Raw genomic sequence first — 24,736 nt, forward strand, 5'->3', positions numbered from 1 at the left:
CATTATGAGGTTGACAAAACAGGAAGACATTAAATGAACCTAGTATGAATCAACAGAGTTTATCCAATCTTGGAAAAAAGAACTTAGTCTAAAAACATTGACAAAATTAAAATGTGATAAGAAATTAAGAATCTCAATATGACCTTATTAGAAAACATGATAACATAATGAAAGTCAAACAGATAACTAAATTAGTAGTATTAACCTAAAAATATGATTTCACTAACAAATACAAAAATTATTCATTTGACATTTCAGTAACAAAAGGACATTTGGAAAACAAATGAGAAAAGGTTCAATTCCATTAACATTTTACAAATAACTGACAATGGAAAATCATAGAAGGATATGTTTGTGTGTAAGTAGAAAGTGAAATATGAGTGATATTCATCGACTCAAAATATATTAGTTATATAAAGCTTCCTGTACTTACAATGAGTAATCACATATGTGAAGACTAATGACTACCAATAGGGGAATGTGAGTTTGACACACTTGTACAACCTAAATATAAGAGATACACTTCAGTAAAATCCACTACCTTCCATGGAAACTAAAAGAGTTATTGAGTATACTGTTCCAAGTACAAATTTTAAGAAATGTGGACAGACAACCTGAGGTACCATTCAAAAGAACTGCACTTGAAAGACAGAACAAGACCACAAAAAAATGACACTGTGATCATCAAAAGTGGCATCTCAGGAATGATAGCAATTGAAGTAAGATGATGACTTGAACTGTACAAAGATATTTAAAAGCACAGTTAATAAGAAAAACACAATGCAATATGTTCCATTGGAAAAAAAATGCAAAAAGGATTGGAAAATTTCAATGCCAAGATATTTAGAAAAAAAATATTTCATAAAAGTAATTCATTTTGCTAAATGATTCACATCTTAATTGGGGAATATCAATAATATGATGTGAAATCAAACCTAAAACACAAATATATAAACAAAAGTATCATGGAAGGAAGGCAAAATTAACACAAAAAAGCCTAAAGAACTAAACTATGGACAATTTCTAAGAAATAAGAGAATAAACTTCATATATGGAATCAGGAAAAGGAAAACCACAAAACAAAAAAATGTGTAGGATACACAAAGGAAGAGGACAAAAAAACACAAAACACAATGACATAAGTAGCGTGTTAAAAAAATTAAAAACAAAGAATCAATAATACTATAATCCTACCTAAGGGGGTAAAGACAACACTCAGACTAAAAAAATAAAAATATTTTTTTTAAGGGAAAAAAGGAAAAAAGATGCAAATAAATGCACTCCTACATGAGGCTATCACTCAGGGAGGACACTCAATTAGCTAAACGACCCAAACCCCAAGGCCACTAGATTTATGTAGCCAAACAAAACCGGGAAACTACAGAGCAAGATACATACCATAGGCCACGGAGCAGTTGAGGATGAAACCTCACCCAGTAAGGCACAGGACCCTTGTCCTCACCTAGTCCAAAACCTCTCTGCCCTGGAGCGGACAAGGCACAAGGGTACGGGGGAAGCGGGGGCAAGGGAGGAGCAGGGGCAGGTCCCAGGGCCAGGGTCGGGGAAGGGGTGAGCGGTGGCGAGGAGAGCCTCAGTGACTCCAGGGCAGCTCGCATGTGGGAGATGTGCTAAGACGACCATCACCCACACCCTCCACAGCCGCTCTAGGAGCAGCCAGACCTTTACGCCCGGGCGGCCCGGGGACCCACGCCCAGTCCCCTATGGGTGGGGGCGGGACTCCCTCCACCGCTGAGAATTTCCCAGGCCTCAGAGAGGAGTGCCTTCCAAACCTGGCGCACACTCGCAGCTACCAGCAAAGCTATGGCACCGCGTGTGTCCCTCACTCTGAGTTCCTGGGTGGAGCCACGTGCTGGACCTCAGTTCCGATGAGGACGACGGTAGGGACTGTCACTCATTTTGTTCAGATTTCCAAGGAATGCATTTGTAGGGAGTCATCATCGATCCGAGCACGTTTGAGGGCATGCAATGTTAAAAGTGCCGGGCTCCAGCCTGGGACAGCCAGTGAGTTCAGACATGTCGGCCCTCGCGAGAACCCAGGACCAAGCCACCAGGCGGCGAAGGGAGCCATCCTTGTCCAAGGAGGAAGCCGGATAGGCCCCAGTTGGTTGTGGCAGAGGAGAGCCGCTTACCACTTACACTGGTGACTGCCACGTGACCGCAGCCAACACAGCCCGCATCTCCGGGGCGCTCTCGCCTGGCACGCGGGGCTTGGCGGATCAGGCAGAATGGTGCTCGCCGACGGTCACAGACACCAGCATCAAGCCAACTCCACCTGGGAAGTGGGGAGGAGAGACAGGTGCGCCTTTGTATCGCAGAGGGGCATCTGGGGATCGCTGGCAGTGCCACGTGGCGGGGATATGCTGCTCTGTCTCTCCCTACGATCCCGGGGCTCCTCCCGTGCCTGCGGACACCCACATGTGGATCCGTGGCAGCATGGGGGCGCAGGCTAGGGGGTGGACAGCTGGAGGGAACGATGGGCAGAAGGGGAAGGGGTTGCCGGAAGGGGAGGTGGAAGGCTGTGGGCAGGGAGGAGGAGCCTGGACACAGAGTGATGGAATGGAAATGAGGCCCCAGTCCACGTACCGCATCACCACTCTCCTACCTGTGGTCCGCTCGACCCTAGGGGCATCTTGCCCACCTTGCCCTCCCTCAAGTCTTTGTTCTGACCCGGAGCACCTCCGCCCAACAGCCGCGGTCCCCCTCGGAGAGAGCCGGCACACTCCAGACACATACCAGTCCCCAGAGTGAGGTGCACGCCTTGCGAGCACAAAACGGCATCGGCAAGCTAGCCCAAGGGAACTGCCCTCAGTTCAAGGGCAACCGCCCCAGGGGCAGTGAGGCCAGGGCCTTCCGGGGAGGACGCTTCTGGGCGAGGGCCAAGGGGGCACAAGTGGCCTCCCACAGCAGGCCACGACGCGCTCACGGCCACCCATGCTCCTGCCCTCCCTGCCGCAGCCAGATCCCAACCCTTGCTCCATACAGAAAGCCCAAGCAGGGCTCAAGAGACCCCAGTTGCTGAGGTGCCAACGACAAACCCATCTGGCAGGAGGTCACCTCCCACCAGTTTGGGTGGGCTCCAGAGCAGGGCCTGTACAGGCACTGACCTTATTCTCTCAGGCCGCTGGCATGTCAGCCTGTGTTCCAGTGTCACCCACGGAGGCCTGCGTCATGGCCCAATCCTACCCAGGGACGACACGACCCACAGGAGCCTGAGCCTTTGACCGGCAGCACTGACCTGCCTACGAACATGACCCAGCCCTCCTTGGGGCTGGGGTGCCCACCTTGGCCACAAACACACACACACAAGAACCATTTGTGGGTGTGGCCACAGGGCAGAAAGTCCTGGCAACGAGGTCCCTGATCCCGCAGCCTCGCCTGCCCCTAGTTTAAGAGCCATTCTCGTGACACATTTCCCCACCCCCCACCCCCGGATTTCGCCAGGTGGAGCCCGCTGCCCTCCAGCAAAAACCCAAAGTTCTGGGGATGCTTATGTGGGCCAGCTTCCAACCCTGAAGCAGCCTCTCTGTGAACCCATTTACTGCCATGCCAGTGGAGGATGGGTGTGGAGAGGAAAGCAGGGCGGTGAAAAGGCATTGGCTTCCAGATTCCACCTGCCAGGTTTCAGGACCCCAGCGGGGCACCACCAAGACTCCCAGGCACTGCCGCCTCTACCCACAATGAAACGTGTCACACCTGCAGTGGACAGGTGCCCTGCCGTCCCTGGCTCACCGTCACCAAGGCACCCCTCCCTCCCGCCAGCTTGCGGCCAGGGGACACCTGGCCCAGTGAGGGATCACCCTGCCTCCAAACCCAAGTCCCACTACCCAGTTGTTCCTGGGATGACGCTTCTAGCTGCCTCTCTCTCTGACGAAGCTTTGCCCACAACCCCCTCTGCCGCGGGCAATGGCCTTTGGCCTCACCCCAAGTGCCCATAAGCAAACCAACTACTGTGGTCTCGGCCCATGGGTGGATTCTCTTGCCCAGGACATGCGGGTAGCGCAGCTGACCTCCCCAGCCCCGAAGCACTCAGAGCCAGGAGTACCACTACAGCATTACACGTGCCCTCTGCCACAGAGCAGCTGGGGAGGAAGGCTGCCCTGACCCGGGGCCCAGGGCCCGGGGCTCTTCTCCTGTCCCATGTCCATAACCTCTCTGCCCTGGAGCAGATAAGGCACAAGGGTACGGGGGCAGCGGGGGCAAGGGACATTGGTTGGAGGCAGGCCTTCGGCCGCGGTAGGGGTGAGCGGTGGCAGGGAGAGCCTCAGTGACTCCAGGGCAGCCCGCATGTAGGTGGCGTACTAAGCCAACCTCCGACACCCACACCCTCCCGGGGTGCACTGGGAGCGGTCAGGCCATTGCACTCAGGCAGCCTGGGTCGCTGCACCCAGTCCCCTATGGATGGGGGCAGGTCTCCCTCCACCTCTGAGACCCCCGGGCCTCTGAGAGGGGTGACTTCCAAACCTGGTGCACACTCGCAGCTACCAGCAAAGCTATGGCACCGCGTGTGTCCCTCACTCTGAGTTCCCGGGTGGAGCCACGTGCTGGACCTCAGTTCCGATGAGGACGACGGTAGAGATTGTCACTCATTTTGTTCAGATTTCCAAGGAATGCATTTGTAGGGAGTCATCATCGATCCGAGCACGTTTGAGGGCACACAACGTTCAAAGTGCCGGGCTCCAGCCTGGGACGGCCAGTGAGTTCAGACATGTCGGCCCTTGCGAGAACCCAGGGCCAAGCCACCGGGTGGCAAAGGGAGTCATCCTCGTCCAAGGAGGCAGCCGGATAGGCCCCGGTTGGTTGTGGCAGAAAACAGCTGCTTACCGCTTACTCCGGCGACTGCCATGTGACCACAGCCAACACAGCCCGCGTCTCCTGGCACGTCCTCGCCTGGCAGGCCGGGCTTGGAGGATCAGGCAGAATGGGGGCTCGCTGAGGGTCATGAACACTGGCGTCCAGCCAACTCCACCTGGGAAGTGGGGAGAAGAGACAGGTTCGCCTCAGCATGGCAGATGGGCCTGAGGGCATCACCCGGAGTGTCACGTGGCGGGGATATGCTGCTCTGCCTCTCCCTACGATCCTGGGGCTCCTCCCGTGCCTGCAGACAAATGTCCACACGTGCATGCATTGCAGCATAGGGACGCTGGGATAGGGGGTGGGGGGCTGGGCGGAAGGGGAGGAGGTCGCCCGAGGGGGAGGGGAGGTGGAAGTGTGTGAGCATGGCAGACCAGCTGCACACAGAGTGATGGAATGGAAATGAGGCTCCAGTCCACGCAACCCATCACCGGTCCCCTACCTGGGGTCCACTCGGCCCTAGGGGCATCTTGCCCACCTTGCCCTCCCTCAGTCTTTGTCCCAGCCCGGAGCACCTCCACCCAACAGCCACAGCCCCCCTCAAAGGGATCAGCACACTCCTGACACATACCTGTCCCCAGAGCAAGATGCACGCCGTGCAGACAAAAAACGGCATCGGCAAACTAGACCAAGGGAACTGCCCTCGGTTCAAGGGCAACTGCCCCAGGAGGAGTGAGGCCGGGGCTTTCCGTGGAGGACCCTTCTGGGCCAAAGGCCAAGGGGGCACAAGTGGCCTCCCGCAGCTGGGCACGACGCGCTCACGGCCACCCACACTCCTGCCATCCCTGCCGCGGCCAGATCCCATCCCTTGCTCTATACAGAAACCCCAGCTGGGGCTCGAGAGACCCTAATTGCTGAGGTGCCAACGACAAACCCATCTGGCATGAGGTCACCTCCCACCATTTCGGGCGGGCTCCAGAGCAGGGCCCGGGCAGACGCTGACCTCTTGCTCTCACGCCGCTAGCGTGTCAGCCCTCATCCCAGTGTCACCCATGGAGGCCTGCGTCGTGGCCCGATCCTGCCCAGGGGTGACACGACCCACAGGAGCGCGATCCTTTGACCGGGAGCACTGATCCACCTACGAACACGACCCAGCTCTCCCTGGGGCTGGGGTGCCCACCTCAGCCCCAAGCACACGCACACAGGAACCGACGCGGTCCCTGATCCCGTAGTCTCACCTGCCCCTGGTCTAAGAGTCATACTCATGGCACGGTTCCCCATCCCCCCATCCCCAGATGACCAGGTGGTACCCACTGCCCTCTGCTGCAAACCCAACTTTCTGGGGATGCTCACGTGGGCCGGCTTTCCACAATGAAGCATCCTCTCCAGGAACCCATTCACTGCCATGCCAGCGAGGGGTGGGTATGGAGAGGAGGGCAGGGTGGTAGAAAGGGCATTGGCGTCTAGACTCGACCTTCCAGCTTGCAGGACCCCGGCCGGGCACCACCAAGACGCCCAGGTGCTGCCACCCCTACCCACAATGAAATGCATCATATCCACAGTGGATGGGCGCCATGCCACCCCTGGCTCACTGTCACCCAGGCAGCCCTCCTTCCCACCAGCTTGCAGCCAGGGGAGACCTGGCCCAGTGGGGGATCACCCAGCCTCCAAACCCCGCATCCCACTGGTGAGTCGTTCCTGGGACAACACTTCTAGTTGCCCCCCTCTCTGCTGAGGGCTCCCCCTCGCCACTCTCTCCACGGGCCACGGCCCTTGGCCTCACCACAGTGTGCCCATAAGCCAGCTGGGGAGGAAACCTGCCCTGATGGGGGCCTGGGGCCCTTCTCCTGTACCATGTCCAAAACCTCTATGCCCTGGAGCAGACAAGGCACAAGCGTAGAGGAGGAGCAGGGGCAGGGCCCAGGGCCAGGGTCGGACAAGGGGTGAGCGATGGCAGGGAAAGCCTCAGTGACTCTAGGGCAGCCCGCATGCGGGAGATGTGCTAAGTCGACCTCCATCACCCACACCCTCCACAGACGCTCTAGGAGCACCCAGACCGTTGCGCCCAGGCGGCCCAGCGCCCAGTCCCCTGTGGGTGGGGGTGGGACTCCCTCCACCGCTGAGAATTTCCCGGGCCTCTGAGAGGGGTGACTTCCAAACCTGGTGCACACTCGCAGCTACCAGCAAAGCTATGGCACCGCGTGTGTCCCTCACTCTGAGTTCCCGGGTGGAGCCACGTGCTGGACCTCAGTTCCGATGAGGACGACGGTAGGGACTGTCACTCATTTTGTTCAGATTTCCAAGGAATGCATTTGTAGGGAGTCATCATCGATCCGAGCACATTTGAGGGCACGCAACGTTCAAAGTGCCGGGCTCCAGCCTGGGACGGCCAGTGAGTTTAGACACGTCGGCCCTCGCGAGAACCCAGGGCCAAGCCACCAGGTGGCGAGGGGAGCCATCCTTGTCCAAGGAGGCAGCCGGATGGACCCTGGTAGGTTGTGGCAGAGGAGAGGCGCTTACCGCTTATGCTGGTGACTGCCACGTGACTGCAGCCAACACAGCCCGCGTCTCCCGGGGGGCTCTCGCCTGGCATGCAGGGCTTGGTGGATCAGGCAGAATGGGGCTTGCAGATGTTCACGGACACCGGCATCATGCCGCTCCACCTAGGAAGTGGGGAGGAGAGACAGGTGCGCCTCAGCATGGCAGACGGGTCTGTGCACATCGCTGTCAGTGCCATGCAGAGGAGATATGCTGCTCTGCCTCTCCCTACGATCCCGGGGCTCCTCCCGTGCCTGCAGACAGATACCCACATGCGGATCCTTCGCACCATGGCGGCGCAGGCAAGGGAGTGGGCAGCTGGAGGGAATGGTGGGCAGAAGGGGTGGGGTCACCAGAGGGGGAGAGGGAGGCGGAAGGGTATGGGCAGGGAGGACCAGCCTGGACACAGAGTGATGGAATGGAAATGAGGCCCCAGTCAATGCACCCCATCAGCGCTTTCCTACCTGTGGTTGGCTCGACCCCAGGGGCACCTCGCCGACCTTGCCCTCCCTCAGGCTTTTTCCTGGCCCGGAGCACCTCTGCCCAACAGCCACGGATCCCCTCAGGCACATACCCATCCCCAGAGTGAGGTGCATGCCGTGCGGGCAAAAAACGGCAACGGCAACCTAGCCCAAGGGAACTGCCCTTGGTTCAAGGGCAACCGCCCCAGGGGCAGTGAGGCCAGGGCCTTCCAGGGAGGACCCTCCGGGGCCGAGGGCCGAGGGGGCACAAGTGGCCTCCCACAGCTGGCCATGACACGCTCACGGCCACCCACGCTCCTGCCCTCCCTGCCGTGGCCAGATCCCAACCCTTGCTCCATACAGAAAGCCCAGGCAGGGCTCACAAGACCCCAGTTGCCAAGGTGCCAACGACAAAACCATCTGGCAGGAGGTCACCTCCCACCAATTTGGGTGGGCTCCAGAGCAGGGCCCGTGCAGGCACTGACCTCATTCTCTCAGGCCGCTGGCCTGTCAGCCTGTGTTCCAGTGTCACCCACGGAGGTCTGCGTCACGGCCCAATCCTGCCCAGGGACGACACGAACCACAGGAGCCTGAGCCTTTGACTGGCAGCACTGACCTGCCTACGAACATGACCCAGCCCTCCCTGGGGCTGGGGTGCCCACCTTGGCCACAAACACATACATAAGAACCATTTGTGGGTGTGGCCACAGGGCAGAAAGTCCTGGCGATGTGGTCCCTGATCCTGCAACATCACCTGCCCCTAGTCCAAGACCCAATTTCGGGGCACGTTTCCCCACCCACCACCGCCGGATTTCGACTGGTGGTGCCCGCTGCCCTCCAGGTGCAACCCCAAAGTTCTGGGGATGCTTTTGTGGGCAGGCCTCCCACCCTGAAGCAGCCTCTCTGTGAACCCATTCACTGCCATGCCAGTGGAGGACGGATGTGGAGAGGAAGGCAGGGCAGTGAAAAGGCATTGGCTTCCAGATTCCACCTGCCAGGTTTCAGGACCCCGGCGGGGCACCACTAAGACTCCCAGGCACTGCCGTCTCCACACATAATGAAAAGTGTCACACCCACAGTGGACAGGTGCCCGGCCATCCCTGGCTCACCGTCACCCAGGCACCCCTCCCTCCTGCCAGCTTGCGACCAGGGGAGACCTGGCCCGGTGGGGGAACACCCCGCCTCCAAACACCGTGTCTCATTGTCAAGTCCTTCAGAGGACGATACTTCTAGCTGTCTCTCTCTCTGCTGAGGGACCCACCCCCAACAAACCCCCCCACAAACTGCGGGCCACGGCCCTTTGACCTCAACTCCACGTGCATATAAGCCACCAACAACTGTGGCCAGGGCCCACGGGTGGACACTCTTCCCCAGGACATGTGGTCAGCGCAGATGACCTCCCCAGCCCCGAAGCACACAGTGCCTACCCTACAAACACAGCACGACACCTGTCCTGTGCCACGGGGCAGTTGGGGAGGAAACCTGCCCTACCCGGGACCAGGGGCCCCTCTCCTGTCCCATGTCCTGGAGCTGACAAAGCACAACCGTAGAGGAGGAGCAGGGGCCAGGCCCAGGGCTGGGGTCGGACAAGGGGTGAGCGATGGCAGGGAGAGGCTCAGTGACTCCAGGGCAGCCTGCACGCAGGTGGTGTGCTAAGACAACCTCCATCACCCACACCCTCCGCAGCCGCTCTAGGAGCAGCCAGACCGTTGCGCCCAGGCGGCCCGGGTCTCCGGGCCCAGTCCCCTGTGGGTGGGGGCAGATCTCCCTCCACCGCTGAGAATTTCCCAGGCCTCTGAGAGGGGTGACTTCCAAACCTGGTGCACACTCGCAGCTACCAGCAAAGCTATGGCACCGCGTGTGTCCCTCACTCTGAGTTCCTGGGTGGAGCCACGTGCTGGACCTCAGTTCCGATGAGGACGACGGTAGGGACTGTCACTCATTTTGTTCAGATTTCCAAGGAATGCATTTGTAGGGAGTCATCATCGATCCGAGCACATTTGAGGGCACGCAACGTTCAAAGTGCCGGGCTCCAGCCTGGGACGGCCAGTGAGTTCAGACATGTCGGCCCTCGCGAGAACCCAGGGCCAAGCCACCAGGCGGCGAGGGGAGCCATCCTTGTCCAAGGAGGAAGCCGGGTGGACGCCTGTCGGTTGTGGCAGAGGAGAGCAGCTAACCGCTTACGCCAGCGACAGCCACGTGACCGCAGCCAACAAAGTCCGTGTCTCCCGGGGCGCTCTCGCCTGGCACGCCGGGCTTGGCGGATCAGGCAGGATGGGGCTTGCAAATGTTCACGGACACCGGCGTCAAGCCAACTCCACCTGGGAAGTGGGGAGCAGAGACAGGTGCGCCTCAGCATGGCAGACGGGTCTGTGGGCATCACTGGCAGTGCCACGTGGCGGGGATATGCTGCTCTGCCTCTCCCTACGATTCTGGGGCTCCTCCCATGCCTGCAGACAGATACCCACACGCAGATACTTCGCAGCATGGGGGCGCAGGTTAGGGGGTGGGCAGCTGGAGGGAACGGTGGGCAGAAGGGGAGGGGACCCCGGAGGGTAAGGGGGAGGTGGAAGAGTGTGGGCAGGGAGGAGGAGCCTGGACACAGAGTGATGGAATGGGAATGAGGCCCCAGTCCACGCACCCCATCACCACTCTCCTACCCACGGTCGGCTCGACCCTAGGGGCATCTTGCCCACCTTGCCCTCCCTCAGTCTTTGTTCTGGCCCGGAGCACCTCTGCCCAACAGCCGCGGCTCCCCTCGGAGAGAGCCGGCACACTCCAGACACATACCCATCCCCAGAGTGAGGTGCACGCCGTGTGGGCCCAGAACGGCATCGGCAAGCTAGCCCAAGGGAACTGCCCTTGGCTCAAGGGCAACCGCCCCAGAAGCAGTGAGGCTGTGGCCTTCAAGGGAGGGTGCTTCAGTGCTGAGGGCCAAGGGGGCACAAGTGGCCTCCCACAGCTGGCCACGACATGCTCACGGCCTCCCACGCTCCTGCCCTCCCTGCCGCGGCCAGATCCCATCCCTTGCTCCATACAGAATGCCCAGCCAGGACTCTAGAGAACCCAATTGCTGAGGTGCCAACGACAAACCCATCTGTCAGGAGGTCACTTCCCACCAGTTGGGCAGGCTTCACAGCAGGGCCCGTGCAAGCGCTGACCTCAAGCTCTCACCCCACTGTTTTATCAATCTCCATCCCAGTGTCACCCACGGAAGCCTGTATCATTGCCCAATCCTTCCCAGGAGAGGCACCACCCACTGGAGCCTGAGCCTGTGACCCGGAGCACTGGTCTGCCTTCGAACACGAACCAGCCCTCCCGGAGCTGGGGTGCCCACCTCGACCCCAAACAACACACACGGGAATCATTTGTGGGACTAAGCACAGGGCAGAATGTCCCGTCGATGTGGTCCCTGAACCCACAGCCTCAAATGCCCCTAGTCAAGGAGCCATTCTCACAGCACTGTTCCCCACCGCCACAACCCCAGATTCTGCCAGGTGGTGCCCGCTGCCCTCCAGCTGGAATCCGAAAGATGTCTTCCGAGTCTTTATCTGGTACCCCCGAGTGAAAGCCCTTTGATTTCAAGTACTCATTACTGGCATGAAGAAAGGAAGATCTCCAGGGCCAAGATGGACTAAGCCAGCTGATGCAGACCTGGCCGGCCGGCGAGCCATTGCTAACGCATCACTCCGGGACTGTGCGAAGACGCCCCCAAGGTGCCACTCTTCAGGGATGCAGATACCACGGACACACTGGACAGGGACCCAGGCGCCGGACAAAGGCACGAGGAAGACAATCATCAGTTGGCCGCCCCGACCCGGAAAGGGCGGGGTGGGGCTCCCACAACCCATGGAGCCGTGACGGGCTGTGTCGGAACACACCCAGAGCCTAGCGCCACGCAGGTGCGTGGAATCAACCCGCCTGTGGTCTTTCCCCGTCCCTGACATTCCTGTCTAGGCTAGGGGCAACTCTGTGGCTCCACTCTCTACCTGGGCCCACAGCACAGGCCCTGCGTGGCCACAGTGAGCACCACTGGGAGACATTCAGGCCCTGTCAAGGATAGCGGCCTGGCCTAGTGCCTATGCCCTCCTGCCAAACCCATGGGGCATTCCACGCACGTCATGGGGACCAAGGGCAAGGGCACCTATCACGGCTTGCCTGGCCCAGAGCTCTCCTTTGGATTCATGGCAGCTGCCGCCGCGAGGCTCCCAAAGCACACAACACCAGCAGCATTCCTTGAAGCGCCACCCTGGCCCCGTTGGTCCGAGCCAGGGGCTCCCAGGGCCCGTGCCAACGCCGCACAATGGGACTCCTACGACGGGGATGCCAGCTGCTCGACAGGCCACCAAAGCCCGCTAAGTCCAAGAGGACCTCCATGCCGTAAACACCCAGCTAAGATGGGGAAACGCCTCCCAGACCCTGAGCCCCCTGCAAGGCTCTCCCAGGCCGAGGCCCTTGGGGGTTGGCGGGGCTTGTGGTGAGGGGGGGGTTGGGGGGTGCAGGTGGGGAGGTGGTGGTGGTGGCGGTTGCGGTGGCTGTGAGAGTGTGGCTGAGGGGAAGCTCTCCCTCACTCCTGCTCTCGGGGAGACAATGTGCTGGACCTCAGTTTCGATGAGAACGACGGTAGGGAGTTCTCACTCATTTTGTTCAGCTTTTCCAAGGAATGCAGAATGAGGGAGTCATCATCGATCCAAGCACATTCTGGGCTGCCTGGCCAATTGAACAAGGCAGGCTGTGCGGCTCAGAGGGGTAAGCCGATGGCCTCAGAGCCCTCCAGTGCCTGGACTGACCAGAGCCACGCCGCTGACCAAGAGGAACAGTCAATCCTCTCTTGGAGCCAGACCCAGTGCGTCAGAAGGCACCCGTGCACTGGCATCCTCTCAGGTGGGCGCGGGAAATCCTACAGCCAATGGCTCCACCTGAGACAATGGAAGGCTTACCGTCTCCACGATCCGATGTCTGCAGCCTGCCCACACGGGACCACACTTCTTCTGGGTACTCGGCAAACCTCCACACATCCAAGGACAGGAAGTCCTAGTCCTGCAGGCTGACGGTGAGCCTGGCGTGGCCACCACACCTGAGAATTGGGCACGATACAAACGCACGCGTGAGAAACGGACCGTCGTGCTTAGCTAGCCGGATGGCTCGGAACGGATCCGGGGGTGAGTCTTGCACCTGCCTGTCCTGTCCCTCTGTCCCACAGGGCTGGCTGCTGCTGGGCGTGATGCCACGGGCAGAGAACAGCACAGCTGCGGGGTTTAGTGCCTGAGTGAGCTTAAGTGTTGGGTATGTATCTCTGTGTGTGCGATTGTGTGGGTGTGTGTGTCTGTACGTGCCTGCCCATGTGTGAGCCCGCGGAAGGGGCATCTGTGTTGTTGTGGGAGGGTGTCTTGTGACTACGTGTAGTCCCTGTGTATCGTGTGGTCGTGTGCGTGCAGGGGAGTGGCGCTAGGTCTGGGTGATTCTGATGGGGAGGGTAGGCATGCGGGGGGTTGCTCACGTGTGGAGGCCTCAGCTCCCCATGGAGCCTGCCCGGTACGTGGATCCCTGGCCTCATGTCCTGCCTCACAGCAGCACGAGATCGGTGCCACTGAAACCCTGAGCACCACGTTTGACCCATAGGGACAGCTGAAAATTGCCAGAGACTCCCTGTCTCAAAGTCACCCTGGTGAAGCACAGCACGTCCTCCCTACGTACACCCGCTGACACACCGGAGGATCGACGTCGAGGCCGACTGTCACCCTGCCAGCTGTCCCAGCGCTACTACACTGCAGAGAACCTCAGCCACCATCAGGGAAAACCCAGGGGCCCATGGGAAGGCTGCCACCCTTGGACACCAGGTGGAGGGCCAAAACCGACCCAAGCTGTACTGAGGTGAGGGGACCGGGGATTCAAGGCCAGGCTCCGCGTCCCATGCACCCAGACAAAATGCCCTCGCGGGGCAGGAGGCACAGCCCTTGGCAAGACACGGGACGTCACACCACCCGACTGAACCCAGGGCCCATTGCCACCTAGGGCATGGGCGTGTCCCCGCCAGCAGGCTTCGGGGGCCCATACTCTGAGGAAAGGGGCAGTCACTCAGCGGCTTGGTCCACGCCCGCGTCTCTGTGCCTTCATGGCATGTCCCCCCACCACCGAGGTCAAATGGGAATCACACATCGGGGGCAAGGATCTTCAGCCAGGACAGCCACAAGCATGGTGGATGCTGCGGTCTGCTGTCCCAGGGGACACAAGGCAGGACCCCTCTCTCAGCACAGGCACAGCACCATGGCCCTCGCAGAGGTCACCGCCCACTGCCCTGCAGCTGAGAGGTGTGAGGAAAGCAGGATACCTCTCCTGCCCAAAGAGAGGTGGATGTTTGCCCAGCAAACCCTCCTGTCAGGGCACTGTGCCCGGCTAGCATCGGCACACTTGGGGCCTTCCCTACCCTCCCTGTCACGAACACTACCACCGAGAGGTCTCAATCCCGCCCCCCCGGCCAGCAAGATTGGGAGACACTTGGCCCCTAGTCTAACAGACCCACCCGGGAAAACACCTTTCACCCCTGGAGCCCCGGGCCCATGGAGGCAAGGTCCCCACGGCCACACTGGACTAAGCCAGCTAACGCAGGCCCGGCCGGCCAACGGGTCATCGTTAACGCATCCCTCCGGGACGCTGCGACGAAGCCCCCGAAGCGCCCCTCCTCAGGGATGCAGATGCCAGGGGCACACCGGTCGGGGACCACAGCTCCGCAACAAGGCACCCTGAAGCCGACCTGGCTATCTGGCGATTGTCTGCCCCAAACAGGAAAGGGCGGGGTGGGGCTCACATAACCCATGAAGCCATGACGGGCTTTGTCGGAACACACCCAGAACCTAGGGCGGTGCAGCTGCGCGGGATCAACCCGCCTGCGGTCCTTCCTAGTCCCTGCCATTCCTGTCCAGGCCAAGAGGCAGCTCGGTGGCTCCACTCCTGCCCTGGGCCCACAGCACAGGCCCTATGTGGCCGCAGTGAGCGACCACTGGGAGACTCTCAGGTCCTGTCAAGGTGGGCGGCCTGGCCTAGTGCCTCTGCCCTCCTGCCAACCCCATGGGGCATTTCATGTGCGTCACTGGGCCCAAGGGCACAGGTACCTATCGTGGCTTGACCAGCCACGGCTGTCCTCTGGACCCAGGGCAGCTGCCACTGTGAGGATCCCAACGCACACAACGCCAGGAGCTCTACCTGAAGCGCCACCCTGACCCACACTGCTCTGTGCCAGGTGCTCCCAGGGCCCATGCCAAAGCCACGCAATGGGTCTCCTACAATGGGGATGCCAGATGCCTGACATGCCACCAATGCCCGGCCAGTCCACAAGGACATCTGAGCTGTGAACACCCAGCTAGGATGGGGAAACACATCCTGGACCCAGAGCCCTCCACAAGGCTCTCCCATGCCAAGGCCTTTGGGGGTTGGTGGGGCTTCTGTTGGTGGTGGGGGTGGGGCTGGGGGTGGGGAGGTGATGGCAGTGGTCGTTGTGGTGGCTGTGGGAGTGTGGCCAAGGGGAAGCTGTCCCTCACTCCTAACTGCCCTGGGGGAGACAACGTGCCGGACCTCAGTTTCGATGAGAACGACGGTAGGGAGTTCTCACTCATTTTGTTCAGCTTTTCCAAGGAATGCAGAATGAGGGAGTCATCATCGATCCGAGCACATTTTGGGCCACCTGGCCAATTGAACGAGGCAGGCTGCATGGCTCAGAGGGGTAAGCCAATGGCCTCAGAGCCCTCCAGCAGCCTGGACCGACCAGAGTCAAGCCACTGAGCAAGAGGAACGGTCAATCCTCTCTTGGAGCCAGACCCAGCGCGTCAGAAGGCACCCGCGCACTGGCGGCCTCTCAGGTGGGTGCAGGAAATCCTACAACCAATGGTTCCACGTGAGACAATGGAAGGCTTACCGTCTTCGTGATCCGACGTCCACAGCGTGCCCACCCGGGACCACACTTCTCTGGGACCCGGCCAACCTCCGCACATCCAAGGACAGGAAGGCCTAGTCTTGAAGGCCGACGGCGAGCCTGGCGTGGCCACCACTACTGAGAAGTGTGGACAATACAAACGTACACGTGAGAAACGGACCTTGGTGCTCAGCTTGCCAGACGGCTCAGAACAGATCCGGGGGTGAGTCTTGCACCTGCCTGTCCTGTCCCTCTTCTGTGCCTTAGGGCTGGCTGCAGCCCGGGGGTGATGCCACGCGCACAGAACAGCACGGCCGCAGGTTTGAGTGCCTGAGAGAGTTTGAGTGTGTGTGTGTATCTCTGTGTGTGCGAGTGTGTGTGTGTATGTGTCTATACACACCCACCTGTGCGTAACCACACAGACGGGGTGTCTGAGTTGTGTGGGGGGTGTCTTGTGACTGCGTGTAGTCCATGTGTGCCATGTGGTCGAGTGCGTGCAGGGCGGTGGGGCCGGGTCTGGGTGATTCTGATGGGGGGGTAGGCTCACGGGGGAGGGGTGCTCATGCGTGGAAGCCTCAGCTCCCTACAGAGCCTGCCTGGTACATGGATCCCTGGCCTCACGTCCTGCCTCGCAGCAGCATGAGATGGGTGCCACTGAAACCACGAGCGCCACATTTGACTCCTAGGTGTGGATGAAAATGGCCAGAGACTCCACGTCTCAAAGTTACCCTGGCAAAGCATAACACGCCCTCTCTACGTACACCCAGTGACGCACTGGAGGAGTGGCATCAACGCGGACTGTCACCCTGCTAGCTGTCCCAGTGCTATTACACTGTACAGAACCTCAGCCACCACCGGGAAAACCCAGGAGCCTATGGGAAGGCTACCACCCCTGGATACCAGGTGCAGGGCCGAAACCGACCCAAGCCGTAGCGAGGTGAGGGGCCCGCGGACTCAAGGCCAGGGACTGCATCCCACATACCCTGTCAAAAGGCCTTCACGGGGAAGGTGGCACAGCCCTTGGCAAGCAGTGCCCTAGCCCTGCCGGGAGTCGGTGCACCACCTAACTGAACCCGGGGCACATTGCCACAAAGGGCAAGGCATACCCACGGCCAGCGGGCTTCGGGGGCCCGGCCTCCAAGGAATCATGCAGTCACTCAGCAGCCCGGTTCACGCCCGTGTCCTCAGGCCTGCACGGCAGGTCCCCCTGCCACCAAGTTCAAATGGGAATCACACGTCTGGGCCGGGGATCCTCAGCCAGGACATCCACAAGTGCAGTGGATGCTGCGGTCAGCAGTCCCGAAGGACGCAAGGCAGGGCCACTCTCTCTGCAGAGGCACAGCACCATGGCCCTCGCGGAGGTCTACACCCGCTGCCCCGCAGCTGAGAGGCGCGAGGAAAGCAGGACACTTCTCCTTCCCAAAGAGAGGTGGACATTTGCTCAGCTCCCCCTCCTGACAGGGCACTGTGCATGGCTGGCATTGGCACACTCAGAAACTTCCCTGCCCTGACTAGCATGCAGACTACCACCAAGGGGGTTTGATCCCGCCCAGCAGGATTGGGAGACACCTGGCCCCCATTCAAACAGACCCTCCCGGGAAAACACATTTCACCTCGGGAGCCCTGGGCCTGAGGAGGCAAGGTCACCACGGCCACACTGTGCTAAGGCAACTGAGGCAGGCCCGGCCAGCCCGTGGGTCATCGCTAACGCATCACTCCGGGGCCCTGCAACAATGCCCCCAAAGAGCCCTTCCTCAGGGACGAATATGCCAGGGGCACACCAGTCAGGGACTATGGACCGGAGAGAGGCACCCTGAAGCTGTCCCGGCTGTCCAGCAATTGGCTTCAATGACCTGCAAAGGGGGTGGTGGGGCTGCCACAACACACGGACCCATGAGGCTCTGTGTCAGAACACACCCAGAGCCTAGGGCCGCGAGGTACACAGGATCAACCCGCCTGCGGTCCTTCCTGGCCCCTGACGTTTCTGTCCAGGCCAAGAGGCAGCTCGGTGGCTCCACTCCCACCCTAGGCCCACAGCACAGGCCCTGCGTGGCCACAGTGAGCGTCCACTGGGAGACTTTCAGACCCTGTCAAGGGTCGAGGCGTGGCCTAGTGCCTCTGCCCTCCTACCACACCATGGGGCATTCCATGCATGTCACTTGGCCCAAGGGCACGGGCACCTATCATGACTTGCACGGCCCGGGGCTCTCCTACGGAACCACGGCAGCTGCAGGCACGAGGCTCCCAACGCACACAACGCCAGGAGCTCTGCCTGAAATGCCATCCTGACCCACGCTGGTCCGTGTCAGGAACAGCCAGGGCCCATGCCAATGCCACACAATGGGACTCCTACGACGGGGATGCCAGCTGCCCAACACACCACCAAAGCTCGCTCAGGCCAAGAGGACCTCCATGGCGTGAACACCCAGCTAAGATGGGGAAACGCATCCTGGACCTTGAGCCCTCCATAAGGCTCTCCCATGCCGAGGCCCTTGGGGTTGGTGGGGCTTCTGGGGGTGGTGGCGGTGGTGGTTGCGGTGGCTGCTGGAGTGTGCCCGAGGGAAAGCTGTCCCTCACTCCTACCTGCCCTGGGGGAGACAACGTGCCGGACCTCAGTTTCGATGAGAACGACGGTAAGGAGTTCTCACTCATTTTGTTCAGCTTTTCCAAGGAATGCAGAATGAGGGAGTCATCATCGATCCGAGCACATTTTGGGCCGCCTGGCCAATTGAACGAGGCAGGCTGTGCGGCTCAGAGGGGTAAGCCAATGGCCTCAGAGCCCTCCAGCGCCTGGACCGACCAGAGTCAAGCCACTGAGCAAGAGGAACGGTCAATCGTCTCTTGGAGCCAGACCCCATGTGTCAGAAGGCACCCGCGCACTGGCAGCCTCTCAGGTGGGTGTGGGAAATCCTACAGCCAATGGGTGCGCCTGAGACAATGGAAGGCTTACCGTCTTCACAATCCGATGTCCGCAGCGTGCCCACAGGGGACCACACTTCCTCTGGGGACCCGGCCAACCTCCATGCATCCAAGGACAGGAAGGCCTAGTCCGCAGTCCAATGGTGACCCTGGCATGGCCACCGCACTTGAGAAGTGTGGACAATAGCAACACACGCGTAAGAAAAGGACCCCGGTGCTCAGCTCGCCGGAGGACTCGTAACAGATCTGGGGATGAGCGTTGCACCTCCTGTCCTGTCCCTCTGTCCCACAGGGATGGCTGCAGCAAAGCATGATACCACGGGCACAGAACAGCACGGCCGCGGGTTTGAGTGTTTGCGTGAGTTTGAGTTTAGGTGTGTATCTCTGTGTCTGCGGGTGTGTGGGTGTGTGTTTCTGTACGCGCATGGCCATGTGTGGGCATGCGTAAGGCGTGACTGTGTTGTTGGGGAGGGGGTGTCTTTTGACTGCGTAGAGTCCCTGTGTGCCGTGTGGTCGAGTGCCTATGGGGGGGTAGGGTTGGGTCTGTGTGATTCTGATGGTTGGATAGGCACTCGGGGTTTGTCCTCACGTGTGGAGGACTCAGCTCCCGACAGACTCTGCCCAGTACGTGGATCCCTGGCCTCACCTCCTGCCTCGCAGCAGCTCGAGATCGGTGCCATTGAAATCCCAAGCGCCACGTTTGTCCCCTAGAGTGGCTAAAAATAGCCAGAGACTCCCTCTCTCAAAGTCACCCTGGTGAAACACAAGAGACCCTCTCTACGAACACGTGCTGACGCATCAGAGGAGCGACGTCGACGTGGACTGTCACCCCGCTAGCTGTCCCAGTGCTACTACACTGCACAGAACCTCAGCCACTACCGAGAAAACCTAGGGGCCCTTGGGAGGCTGCCACCCCTGGAAACCAGGCACAGGGCCGAAACCCACCCAAGCCGTTGCAAGGTGAAGGGCCCCCGGACTCGAGGCCAGGCGCTGCATGGCACGCACCCGGTCAAAACGCCCTCGGGGGGCAGGTGGCAGAGCTCTTGGCAAGCCCAGGGCCGGCGTACCACCCGACTGAACCCAGGGCCCATTGCCACCCAGGAGAAGGCGTGTCCACGGCCAGTGGACTTCGGGGGCCCGGCCTCCGAGGAAACGTGCAGTCACTCAGAGACCCGGTTCACGCCCACATCCTCGTGCCTACATGGCACGTCCCCCCGCTACCGGGACTCACAGGTCCAGGCCTGGGATCTTCAGCCAGGACAGCCACAAGCGCAGTTGATGCTGCGGTCAGCATTCCCAGGGGACGCAATGCAGGGCCCCTCTCGGCACATGCAAAGCACCATGGCCCTCGCGGAGGACTACGCCCACTGCCCCACAGCTGAGAGGCATCAGGAAAGCAGGACACCTCTCCTGCCCAAGGAGAAGTGGACATTTGCCCAGCTTCCCCTCCTGATAGGACACTGAGCCCGGCTGGCATCAGCACACTCGGGGCCTTTCCTAACCTCCCTGGCACGCAGGCTACAACCGAGAGGTCTCAATCCCGCCACCACACCCAGCAGGATTGGGAGACACCTGGACCCAGTAAAACAGACCAGCCCTGGAAAACATCTTTCACCTCGGGAGCGCTGGCCCAAGGAGGCAAGGTCCCCACGGCCACGCTGGACTAAGCCAGCTAATGCAGGCCCGGCCGGCCCATGGGTCATCGCTAATGCATACCTCTGGAGGCCTGCGACGATGCCCCGTAGCGCCCATCCACGGGGACGGAGACGGCAGGCGCACATCCGTCGGGGACCGCGTTGCCGGACCAAGGCACCCCGAAGCCAACCCGGCTGACCAGCGTTTGGCTGCCCCGACCTGGAAAGGGCGGGGTGGGGCTTCCACAACCCATGGAGCCATGACGGGCCGTGTAGGAACACATCTGGAGCCTAGGGCCGCACAGGTGCGCAGGATCAACCCGCTTGTGGTCCTTCCCAGTCTCTGTCAATCCTGGCCATGCCACAAGGCAGCTTGGTGGCTCCACTCCCGCCCTGGGCCCACAGCACAGGCCCTGCGTGGCCACAGTGAGCAGCCACTGAGAGACTTTCAGGCCCTGTCAAGGTGGGCGGCCTGACCTAGCACCACTGCCTTTCTGCCAACCCCATGGGGCATTCCACGCACGTAACCAGGCCCAAGGGCACTGGCATCTATTGTGCCTTGCCTGGCCTGGGGCTCTCCTCCAGACCCACGGCACCTGCCGCCGCGAGACTCCCACCGCACACAACGGTAGGAGCTCTGCCTATAGCACCACCATGGCCCATGCCGGTCCGGGCCAGGTGCTCTCAGGGCCTTTCCCAATGCCGCGCAATGTGACTCGTACAACAGGGATGCCAGGTGCCCGAAAGGCCACAAAGCCCAGCCAGGCCACGAGGACCTCTGGGCCGTTAACACCCAGCTAAGATGGGGAAACGCCTCCCAGACCCTGAGCCTTCTGCAAGGTTCTTCCAGTCCGAGGTCTTTGGGGTTCGGGGGAGAGCTTGTGGTGGTGGTGGTGATGGTGATGGATGGGGGGGTGGCGGTGGTGGTTGCAGTGGCTGCGGGAATGTGGCCAAGGGGAAGCTGTCCCTCACTCCTACCTGCCTTGGGGGAGACAACGTGCCGGACCTCAGTTTCGATGAGAACGACGGTAAGGAGTTCTCACTCATTTTGTTCAGCTTTTCCAAGGAATGCAGAATGAGGGAGTCATCATCGATCCGAGCACATTCTGGGCCGCCTGGCCAATTGAACGAGGCAGGCTGCGCAGCTCAGAGGGGTAAGCTGATGGCCTCAGAGCCCTCCAGCAGCCTGGACCGACCAGAGCCACGCCGCTGAGCAAGAGGAACAGTCAATCCTCTCTTGGAGCCAGACCCCGCGCACCAGTAGTCACCGGCGGACTGGCAGCCTCTCAGGCAGGCACAGGAAATCCTACAGCCAATGGGTGTGCCTGAGACAATGGAAGGCTTACCGTCTTCGTGATCCGACGTCCGCAGCATGCCCACCAGGGACCACACTTCTTCCGGGAACCTGGACAACGGCCGTGCATCCAAGGATGGAAAGCCTAGTCCTGCGGGCCGATGACGACCAGTCGTGGCCACCACACCTGAGAAGTTTGACAATAGGCACGCACGCATGAGAAACAGACCGTGGTGCTCAGCTCGCGGGACAGCTCGGAACGGATCCGGGGGTGAGCCTTGCACCTGCCTCTCCTTTCCCTCTGTCCTGCAGGGCTGGCTGCAGCCGGGGGTGATGCCACAGGCAGAGAACAGCACGGCCGCGGGTTTGAGTGCCTGAGTGAGACTGAGTGTGGGTGCGTATCTGTGCATGTGTGTGTGTGTGTGTGTGTGTATGTCTGTGAGTGTGTGTGTCTGTATGCGCATGCCTGTGTGTGAGCCCGCGGAAGGGGAGTCTGTGTCGTTGTAGGGGAGCTGTCTTGTGACTGCGTGTAGCCCCTGTGTGCCGTGTGGTCGAGTGCATGCGGCGGGGGGGCGGGTCTGGGTGATTCTGATAGGGGGGTAGGCATATAGGGGTTTGTGCTCACGTGTGGAGGCCTCAGCTCCCAACAGAGCCTGCCTGGTATGTGGATCCCTGGCCTCACATCCTGCCTCACAGCAGCATGAGATCAGTGCCACAGAAACCCTGAGCGCCACGTTTGACCCCAAGGGGAGGTTGAAAATGGCCAGAGACTCCCCGTCTCAAGGTCACCCTGGCAAAGCACAGCACGCCCTCTCTAAGTACACCTGCTGATGTACCGGAGGAGCGACGTCGACACAGACTGTCACCCTGGTAGCTATCCCAGCACTATTACACTGCACAGAACCTCAGCCACCACCCAGAAAACCCAGGGGCCCATGGGAAGGCTGCCACCCTTGGGACACTGGGTGCTGGGCGGAAAGCGACCCAAGCCGTACCAAGGGGAGGGGCCCGCGGACTCCAGGCCAGGTGCCGCATCCCACACACCCGGGAAAAATGCCCTCACAGCACAGTTGGCACAGCTTTTGGCAAGGGGTGCCCTCACCCTGCCATGGGCCAGCACATCACCTGACTGAACCCAGCGCCCTTTGCCACCCAAGGCAAGGTGTGCCCATGGCCAGAGGGCTTCGGGGGCCCGGCCTCCGAGGAAACGTGTAGTCACTCAGCTGCCAGGTCTGCATCTGCCTCCCCGTGCCTAAACGGCACATCCCCCTACCACCAAGGTCAAACGGGACTTGCACGTCTGGAACAGGGATCTTCAGCCAGGACAGCCATAGGCACAGTGGATGCTGTGGTCAGCCGTCCCGGGGGACGCATGGCAGGGCCCCTCTCTCAGCACAGGCACAACACCATGGCCCTCGCGGAGGTCCGTGCCCATACACTGCACCTGAGAGGCGCGAAGAAAGCAGGACACCTCTCTTGCCCAAGGAGACGTGGACGTTTGCCCAGCTTTCCTTCCTGAAAGGGCACTACGCCCGGCTGGCATCAGCACACTAAGGGCCTTCCATGCCCTCCCTGGCGCACAGACTACCACTGAGAGGTCTCCATCCCACCTCCCCACCCACCCAGCAGGATTGGGAGACACCTGGCCACCAGTCAAACAGACCCGCCCGGGAAAACACCTTTCACCTCAGGAGCACCAGGCCTGAGGACGCATGGTACCCATGGCCACGCTGGGCTAAGGTAGCTGACGCAGACCTGGCGGGCCCATGGGTTACCGCAAACCATCCCTCCGGGGCCTTTCAACGATGCCCCTGAAGAACCCATCCTCTGGGATGCAGACGTCAGGGGCACAATGGTCGGGGACCGCGGCGCTGGAGAGAGGCACCACGAAGCCATTCGCCTGTCCATCGGTTGGCCGCCCCTACCTGGAAAGGGCGGCCTGGGCTCCCACAACCCAAGGAGCTGTGACAGTCTGTGTCGGAACACGCCAAGAGCCCAGGGCTGTGCAGGTGCGTGGGATCAACCCACCTGTGGTCCTTCCTGGTCCCTGCAGTTCCTGTCCAGGCCAAGAGGCAGCTCGGTGGCTCCACTCCCTCCCTGGGTCCACAGCACAGGCCCTGCGTGGCCACACTGAGAGGCCACTGGGAGACTCAGGACCTGTAAAGGGCAGCGGCCTGGCCTAGTGCCGCTGCCCTCCTGCCAACCCCATGGGGCATTACACGCATGTCACCGGGCCAAAGGGCACGGGCACCTATTGTGGCTTGACCGGCCCGGGGTTCTCCTCCGGACCCACAGCAGCTGCCGCTGTGGGGCTCCCAATGCACACAACGCCAGGAGGACTGCCTGAAGTGCCATGCTGGCCCATGTTGGTCCGTGCCACGTGCTCCCATGACCCGGGCCAACAGCGCGCAATGGGACTCCTACGACATGGATGCCAGCTGCCCAACATGCAACCAACGCATGGCCAGTCAACGAGGACCTCCATGCCATGAACACCCAGCTAAGATGGGGAAATGCCGCCTGGACCCTGAGCCCTATGTAAGGCTCCCCATGCCAGGGCCTTGGGGGTTGGCAGGCTTGTGGGGGTGGGGGTGTGAATGGGGGTGGGGTGGAGGTGGTGTGCTGGTAGTGGTGGTGGTTGCGGTGGCTGTGGGAGTATGGCTGAGGGGAAGCTGTCCCTCGCTCCTACCTGCCTTGGGGGGGACAATGTGCCGGACCTCAGTTTCGATGAGAACGACGGTAGGGAGTTCTCACTCATTTTGTTCAGCTTTTCCAAGGAATGCAGAATGAGGAAGTCATCATCGATCCGAGCACATTCTGAACTGCCTGGCAAATTTAACCAAGCAGGCTTCATGGCTCAGAGAGGTAACCTGATGGCCTCAGAGCCCTCCAGTAGCCTGGACCTACCACAGCCACGCCACTGAGCAAGAGGAACGGTCAATCCTCTCTTGCAGCCAGACCCCACACACCAGTAGGCACCAGCAGACTGGCAGCCTCTCAGGTGGGTGCAAGAAATCCTACAGCCAATGGCTCTGCCTGAGACAATGGAAGGCTTACTGTCTTCGAGGTCCGACATCCACAGCGAGCCCACCCGAGACCACACTTCTTCCGGGGACTGGAACCTCCACTCATCCGAGGACAGGAAAGTCTAGTCCTGTGGGCCGACGGC

General features: G+C 60.3%; 2 long non-coding RNA genes and 9 other non-coding genes across 14 annotated transcripts in view; all 11 read right to left on the bottom strand.

Annotated features, from left to right (window-relative positions):
* The window catches only part of LOC103677078, a 52,778-nt gene extending 47,814 nt beyond the window's left edge, over positions 1 to 4,964 (bottom strand). For 2 of the 4 annotated variants that reach the window (XR_572317.2, XR_572314.2), the window contains exons 1-2: positions 4,843 to 4,964; positions 2,158 to 2,293 (exon numbers count right to left, since the gene is read on the bottom strand). This is a non-coding gene — a long non-coding RNA (uncharacterized LOC103677078). Of the gene's footprint in view, positions 1 to 2,150; positions 2,294 to 4,482; positions 4,609 to 4,842 lie in introns of those variants that run through there. The other 2 variants (XR_572316.2, XR_572315.2) reach the window with 2 other exon arrangements.
* LOC121105604 lies at positions 1,873 to 1,965 on the bottom strand. The gene has a single exon (XR_005838213.1). It is a non-coding gene; the product is annotated as a small nucleolar RNA SNORD116 (small nucleolar RNA).
* On the bottom strand, positions 4,565 to 4,657 carry LOC121105603. Its single transcript, XR_005838212.1, has one exon. It is a non-coding gene; the product is annotated as a small nucleolar RNA SNORD116 (small nucleolar RNA).
* Positions 4,965 to 7,054: 2,090 nt separating the features above from the next.
* Positions 7,055 to 7,147, bottom strand: LOC121105605. Its single transcript, XR_005838214.1, has one exon. It is a non-coding gene; the product is annotated as a small nucleolar RNA SNORD116 (small nucleolar RNA).
* Positions 7,148 to 7,336: 189 nt separating this feature from the next.
* On the bottom strand, positions 7,337 to 10,113 carry LOC103677077. The gene is made up of 3 exons (XR_572313.2): positions 9,629 to 10,113; positions 8,297 to 8,371; positions 7,337 to 7,475 (listed from the first exon to the last, which is right to left on the bottom strand). It is a non-coding gene; the product is annotated as an uncharacterized LOC103677077 (long non-coding RNA).
* On the bottom strand, positions 9,711 to 9,803 carry LOC121105606. Its single transcript, XR_005838215.1, has one exon. It is a non-coding gene; the product is annotated as a small nucleolar RNA SNORD116 (small nucleolar RNA).
* A 2,295-nt stretch (positions 10,114 to 12,408) lies between the features above and the next one.
* On the bottom strand, positions 12,409 to 12,503 carry LOC121105589. The gene has a single exon (XR_005838198.1). It is a non-coding gene; the product is annotated as a small nucleolar RNA SNORD116 (small nucleolar RNA).
* A 2,876-nt stretch (positions 12,504 to 15,379) lies between these two features.
* Positions 15,380 to 15,474, bottom strand: LOC121105590. Its single transcript, XR_005838199.1, has one exon. It is a non-coding gene; the product is annotated as a small nucleolar RNA SNORD116 (small nucleolar RNA).
* A 2,853-nt stretch (positions 15,475 to 18,327) lies between these two features.
* Positions 18,328 to 18,422, bottom strand: LOC121105600. Its single transcript, XR_005838209.1, has one exon. It is a non-coding gene; the product is annotated as a small nucleolar RNA SNORD116 (small nucleolar RNA).
* Positions 18,423 to 21,275: 2,853 nt separating this feature from the next.
* LOC121105601 lies at positions 21,276 to 21,370 on the bottom strand. Its single transcript, XR_005838210.1, has one exon. It is a non-coding gene; the product is annotated as a small nucleolar RNA SNORD116 (small nucleolar RNA).
* A 2,910-nt stretch (positions 21,371 to 24,280) lies between these two features.
* LOC121105602 lies at positions 24,281 to 24,375 on the bottom strand. The gene has a single exon (XR_005838211.1). It is a non-coding gene; the product is annotated as a small nucleolar RNA SNORD116 (small nucleolar RNA).
* Between the last annotated feature and the right edge of the window lie 361 nt (positions 24,376 to 24,736).

This window comes from Ursus maritimus, unplaced genomic scaffold, assembly GCF_017311325.1.
Source record: "Ursus maritimus isolate PB19 unplaced genomic scaffold, ASM1731132v1 scaffold_27, whole genome shotgun sequence".
In the NCBI taxonomy this organism is placed as follows: Eukaryota; Metazoa; Chordata; class Mammalia; order Carnivora; family Ursidae; genus Ursus; species Ursus maritimus.